The sequence below is a fragment of the Tachyglossus aculeatus genome, chromosome 14, assembly GCF_015852505.1.
Source record: "Tachyglossus aculeatus isolate mTacAcu1 chromosome 14, mTacAcu1.pri, whole genome shotgun sequence".
NCBI classification, from domain to species: domain Eukaryota; kingdom Metazoa; phylum Chordata; class Mammalia; order Monotremata; family Tachyglossidae; genus Tachyglossus; species Tachyglossus aculeatus.
The window spans coordinates 24,534,678-24,541,906 of record NC_052079.1 but is presented as its reverse complement, the minus strand read 5'-3'; the positions used below and the strand labels follow the sequence as shown (position 1 = coordinate 24,541,906).

General features: G+C 47.3%; 1 pseudogene; it reads right to left on the bottom strand.

The window, feature by feature from the left end:
* Positions 1–286: 286 nt before the first annotated feature.
* Positions 287–2,599, bottom strand: LOC119936593 (annotated as a pseudogene).
* Between the last annotated feature and the right edge of the window lie 4,630 nt (positions 2,600–7,229).

Genomic DNA, 7,229 nt, shown 5'->3' with positions numbered 1-7,229 from the left:
CATTCATTCATTCATTCAATCGTATTTATTGAGTGCTTACTGTGTGCAGAGCACTGTACTAAGTGCTTGGGAAGTACAAGTTGGCAACATATAGAGATAGTCCCTACCCAACAGCAGGCTCACAGTCTAGAAGGGGGAGACAGACAACAAAACAAAACATATTAACAAAATAAAATAAATAGAATAAATATGTACAAGTAAAATAAAGTAGTAAATATGTATAAACATATATACACGTATACAGGTAATGCCTCCCTCCTTCCCTGCTCCCTCTCAAAGCCCCAGAGAAGAGGAATTTTCCCCCGGCCTTCCCACCTTCCCCCTCCGCCAGCGCAAACAGTCAGGCAACCACCCAGAGAAAAGAGAGTTTATTACGGGGGATGGCGGGGTGGGAAGGTGGGACCGTGGCCCACAGTGACCTCAGGAGCTGGAGCAGGTGGGTCGGTGGCGGAGAGCCGTCGAAGGGGACTCAGCGCTCCCCACCGTCTCAGGAGGCATCGGGGGCAAGTTGGCCCCCGTCAGCAGCGTGGCATCCTCCCAAGACCTCAGACCATTGCTGGTCTCTTGCTCCAGGCCCTCCTCATCAGGTGACTGCAGCTCTGGTCTCTTCTCCTCTACCTCCTCATCCTCCTCTTCTTCCTCCTGCAGCCCTGTCTGGTGAGCGGCGACTTTGCGCTGGGCTTCCTCCTGGGAACGGTCCCTGTCTCGGATGTACACCTGCAGGGAGAAGCAGTCCCGGGTCCAGACGCTGCCCCACACCCACTGCAGGTAGCTGAACAGCACGATGACGCTGAGGAAGGTGAAGTTGCTGGCGATGCCGACGAGGGCCGAGGTCACAGGGAAGTTGTACAGCAGGTACCTGAGCCCCGTAAAGTGGGCGTGAATCCGCAGCTGGGCTCCGTAGAACTGGATGTGGTTACTCTAGATCTGGATCACCACCCCCGTGGTTGGTGCATATGAGTCCTCATGGTAGTCAGCGTACAGCTCCACTTCCAGCAGCTGCTTCTGCTCTGCAAAGCCTGACAGGAGGAGGCTGGAGAAGACTAGCGTGTCCAACTACTGCAGCAGGGCCGAGTGGTAATGCAGCATTGCCAACTGAGCCGAAAAGGAGATGATGCAGCCACCCTAGGTGTAGCAGGAGATGGTCACCATGAACATGCCCAGCTCCTGGTTCATGGGGGACTTGGGCAGCTTCAGTTCCAGGGAGATGCAGTACGGCTGCCTGGACATCAGCGCCCGATCTTGTCTGCTCTTCACCAGGGAGACGTTGGCAAAGTACACACACACACAGAGAGGGAGAGACAGAGAGAAAGAATAAACTCCTCTGGCTATACAGAAGGAGGAGACTATAACACCATGTGAAAAGGAAATTCTAACTGAAATGCACATACTGTCTACTGGGTAAATAAATGCACATTTTAAAAACAAAACTCAACAATAATAACTAGAAACACATTCATTGAAGCTTCCTTAATTACTCAGAAGGCCCTGTGGGCAGACCTACCTTCCACTGAGAGGCAGGACTGGATTGGTCCAGAGTACAAAATGGCATTATAATAATAATTATGGTATTTGTTAAGCACTTACTATATGTCAGGCACCGCACTAAGCGCTGGGGTAGATAGAAGCAAATTGGGTTGAACACAGTTCCTGTCCTAAATGGGGCTGACAGTCTCAATCCCCATTTTACAGATAAGGTAACTGAGGCACAGAGAAGTGAAGTGACTTGCCCAAGGTCACACAGCAGACATATGGCAGAGCCAGGATTAGAACCCATGACCTTCTGGCTCCCAGGCCCGGGTTCTATGCACTATGCCATGTCCTCAGGTCCCTCCACCTGAGGGGATTTGCACAGCGTGAAGATCTTTTCTGGGTGGTTCAGAAGGCCCTTTATGTTCACAGATCCCTCTCCTCTGGCTGCATTTTGCCACAGAGTTCCCATTCTTGCCTTCTGGTCACATCTAGTTGTGCAGGAATTCATTTGCAAATTACATGCACATGGAAAAGGACCTAGCTCCTGCCCATGAACACTTAGCGAGACTCTCAACTGTCCCGCAGTCCCTCACTTAGTGTGTTGTTCCAGAGACGGAGTGGGCATGAGGCACTCTGGGCAGGGATGATATGGGAGCAGCTGCTACAAGTCCTGGTCCGCTGCCCAGAATGTCAGAGGTGGGAGCTATTTATTATCTGTCCTCTTGGGCCAATTCAACTTCTGGCTTCTGACTCTCTGATCTCCACCCCTCTCTTCCTCCTCCATACTTCATTTGATGAGCACAGGGATGAGGAACATCTACTTCTGCTTTCCTGGCCTGGGAAGTCTAGCAGTCTTAGTGGCAAGGAGGTGCCTTGAGGAAGTCTAACAGGTTTTGGTGTCCTGCTTGTATTTCCGAGTTTTGCCTTGCTGGCTCAGGAAATCACAGAGAGCATTTTGACCTTGAGACAGTGGGTGCCCATGTTCACCTAGGTACAATGGCGCAGAAGGGAGAGCGAGCCAGGGAAAAGAGGGTTTAATCGGGGAAGACCTCTTGGAGATGTGACCTTAATAATGCTTTGAAGGAGGGGAGAGTGGTGGTCTGGTGTGTCACTCACACTCTCTCATGCCTATCAGTCATGTTCCCTCTAGGCACATGGTCAGCAAGGAGGAAGACAGGGAGGGTGCAGCCCATGTGAAGTGCATATGAAGGTTTTACACATGCAGAACCAATTTACAGCCAAAGTGACAACATACTCCATATTGTATTCTGCTGCCCAAATCATTTTCCTTCAAAAACGTTCAGACCATGTTTCCCCGCATTTATTATTTACTTATTCTCCTTTCATTCTCTTTTTCCTCATAACTTTAAATAAGTTTGTGTCTGCCTGTCTCCCCTGTTGGATTTTGGAGGCTCCTTTAGAGAAGGCCTTGAGTCTTTTACCTCTATTGTGCTTTACCTTTCCAAGTGCTTAATCAGGTACCCTCCATTGAATAAGCACTCAATGAATAATGAATAAACAATTAACTACTCCTCTTGTGTAGTTGAACTCAAATCAATATGAGAATAAAGCAGATGGTGAAAATTAAGTGACTTTGTTAGCTCTGCTCTTAGTTCTGCAGAAAGAACACAGTTATGGAAGTCTTGACTGAATGTGTGCAGGGAACTGTGATGTCAGTGGTGAAGATTTCTGACTCAAGAACCACTTAAGGTGTTCCAAGAAGGGGGTCAGACACCATAGGTATCCTGCAAAAGATCTGGCTAATGGGATTGTGTCACGAGGTGGGACCAACCACCGGGTAACTTGTGAGCTCAAGGATTCTATTACTATTCTATTTACTATTCTATTTATTTTATTTTGTTAATATGTCTTGTTTTGTTGTCTGTCTCCCTCTTCTAGACTGTGAGACCGCTTTTGGGTAGGGACCTTCTCTATATGTTACCAACTTGTACTTCCCAAGCGCTTAGTACAGTGCTCTGCACACAGTAAGCGCTCAATAAATACGATTGAATGAATGAATGAATGATTGGAGGGTTGGAAATGGATTCACAGACTAGAGGGTTACGAGTAATGGAAGCAGGTTCATTCATTCATTCAATCGTATTTATTGAGCGCTTACTGTGTGCAGAGCACTGTACTAAGTGCTTGGAAAGTACAAGTTGGCAACATATAGAGATGGTCCCTACCCAACAATGGGCTCAAAGTCTAGAAGGGGGAGACAGACAGCAAAGCAAAACATGTGGGCAGGTGTCAAGTCATCAGAACAAAGCTAAATTCACATCTTTATAATAATAATAATAATTTTTGTTAAGTGCTTATTATGTGCAAAGCACTGTTCTAAGTGCTGGGGTAGATACAAGGTTATCAGATTGTCCCACGTGGGGCTCACAGTCTTAGTCTCCATTTTACAGATGAGGTAACTGAGGCACAGAGAAGTTAAGTGACTTGCCCAAAGTCACCCAGCAGACAAGTGGCAGAGACTGGATTTGAACCCATGACCTCTGACTCCAAAGTCCGGGCTCTTACCACTAAGCCATGCTGCTTCTCTAAGATGGTAGCACAAAGAACCCACAATAGGTAACCCTCAGGGACAAAGTTATATCTAGGCTTATTAGCAGTAAATACACTGGCCAGCATGGTACCCCACTTCTAGCAGCTGGTAAAACTGGGAAGGAGACCCCTCACTAACCACCCCAAATGGGCTTCCTTTCAAGTAACCCCAAACAGGCTACCTCTCAAACAGGTAACCCCAAATGGGCTACCTCCCAACCAAGTAACACCCAATGGGCTTCCTTTCAAGTTCCCAGGTCAAATTTTTAGAATATTCACTCCTCCTAGCTCTAACGAGGTGATCCGATCGGTCTCTCGGCGCCACACAAGGTCTGACAGAGTGGCATCCCCAGCTCTGGGTAGAGGTGACTCGCCACATCAGTGTGACAGAGTTCCAACCTACTACTACTACTAAGAGTTCGTTGGGACCCCTTCCCAGATATACCTTGCTACTTCCCGATCCTCTTCCCTCCTGCTGGCCACATTTGGGGTGAAAAAGGATCGTGAGATGAGACCCATCACAATTTTCTCACTCTGGATCTAATTGTTCAGCCTCATTGCTCACTCAGCCCCACTAGAGTCAGTAGCACCAGGAGCTATGGGAAGTGATAATGCTTCCTATTGCTTCCTGCTGGCCCCTCTGATTAATAATAATAATAATTATTATTATTATTATTATTGTTATTATTATTATTATTATTATTATGGTATTTGTTAAGTGCTTACTATGCACCAAGCACTGTTCTAAGCACTGGGGTAGATACAGGGTAATCAGGTTGCCCCAAGTGGGGCTCACACTTTCAATCCCCATTTTACAGACAAGGTAACTGAGGCACAGAGAAGTTAAGTGATTTGCCCAAGGTCACACAGCAGACTCCAGAATTAGAACCCAAGTCCTCTGACTCCCAAGACTGTGCTCTTTCCACTAAGCCACACTGCCTCTCTGAGCTAAGCTCATTAACCTGGCCAGGGTATGACCGGTCACAGAGTGACAAAAGCCACAACAGCTAAGTAGGTGTCATGGAGCTATAGCACAGCAGCAGCAGCACTCTGCTGGGATCACTTCCACATATTAACAAAATAAAATAAATAGAATAAATATGTACAAATAAAATAAATAAATAGAGTAATAAATACATACAAACATATATACATATATACAGGTGCTGTGGGGAGAGGAAGGAGGTAAGGTGGTGGGGATGGAGAGGGGGAGGAGGGGGAGGAGTCCTTTGCAAGCACTTAGCAATGTGCTGCATCCTTTCCTGGTACTTGCTCATTGCACTCTGTGCCCCCACAGGAAAGTGACTGGCAGGGGCAAGAGAAGGTGAGGGTTGCTGTGCAACCACTCTCATTATAATTAATCCCTTTGCAAAGGTTCTCAGTCCAAGATTCCTGATGGAAAACCCCATCATTGTTTTCTTATAAAAGTATCTGTTAAACACTTACACTACAAGATAATCAGATTGCTCATGGTTTTCAGAATGGAGGATCCTGTAAATGGGTTCTGGACCTTACAAACCTTTGGGAGCCCCTTCAGAATCTACTGCACTCACCTGTTGCATCCACTTTCCCAGCAGAAACACGACTGGCATTTAGGAGAGAGCTGCAATGGCACTGAACACATCACTGTAATCAATTCCTCCATGAAGGCTCTCGGTCCTCATGCGTTCTGGGGTAGACCGAGGCTCAGCCACTCAATATCATGGAGGACTCCATCAGCAGATTTTATTCCCATTATCATTTATGATTTAAGCACCCCATCTTCAACATCAAATGGCAGTCCAGGATAGTAGGAGCTGAGGGAAGGCTGTATTCCTCTCAATTCTGTATTGACCCTCAGCCCAATCGCCCTTTGATCCAGGCTGGCCTACAGTCAAACCTAACCTTCCATTCTGGGTGACTGGTCCCGAGGATGGCCAATCTGCCTGCATTCAGCTCCTGGGAGAACCATCCATGGGTCTGCCTCCCCTCTACCCTTGGTGGTCCCAGCTCATCCCCATGCTGATCTCAGGGAATGTCAAGAATCACCATTCATCATCAGCGGGAATGCCAGATCAGGGATTCCTTCCACAGGCCGCAGGACATCCAGTAGCAGAGCAGGAGATGCCCTGGGCATCTTGGCACCCAGGAGCTCCTCTGACCCATCCAGCCAGAGCACCCCATAGCCTGTGGACTTAGCCTCCAGAATCTGGGGTTGGTCTTCTCAGTGGGAAGCAGAGCCCCATGGTTTTGCCTGGAGCAGACCCTGAGTCCCTGTCCTGCTTTCTTTCTAGACAACACTTCCTCCTCATCACGTTTAGCCCCTTCTTTGCCTCTTGGTCAATCCACATTTGCTTCCCCTCTGCTTTTCCCCCCTCTTTAGTGGGGAGCCAAGCTGGGTACCCTGTGCCTAATCATAATAATGATGGTATTTATTAAGTGCTTACTACATGTCAAGCACTGTTCTAAGTGCTGGAGGAGATACAAGCTAATTAGGCTGGACACAGTCCATGTCCCACATGGGGCTCACAGCATTAATCCCCATTTTACAGATGAGGTAACTGTGGTATGGAGAAGTTAAGTGACTTGCCCAAGGTCACACAGCTGACAAGTGTTGGAGCCAGGATTAGAACCCGGATCCTTCTGACTTCCAAGCCCATGCTCTATCCATTGGACCATGCTGCTTTTCATCCTGCCTACTGCTCATGGGGAGGGATTCTGCTAATCACGAGGTCTCAGTGCCTGGTTCTACTCCCCTCTATCTTTCCTCCTTCCTTGTGGGAAGGGAGCTAAACTGGGATCTTTGTACTTGGTTTTGGTGCTGCTGGCTCATGCTGATTCATACTGACCCTTTGGGCAGTAAATAGCTTCTCCAGACTTCTCCATCATAAGCTCATTTTGGGAAGGGAATGTGTCTCTTTATTGTTATATCTACTCCCCCAAGCACTTAGTACAATCCTCTGCACATAGTTAGTGCTCAATGAATACAATTGACTGACTGAAACTTCCTAATGCCTTCTCTTATAAGATGCCCATATTATGACATTCTGGAATGAAGCCAGTCTCTTAGCATTGAGGCTATGCCATCCTCAACACAGCTATGTTGGGTGAGACACATAAAGATTAATGATACAGCAGGATTCTTAAACAACCGCTGGATATTCATTCAGTCATCATTTGCATTTACAGCAAGCTGAACTTGAAAATTGAAAGCAAGGAGGAAGGAG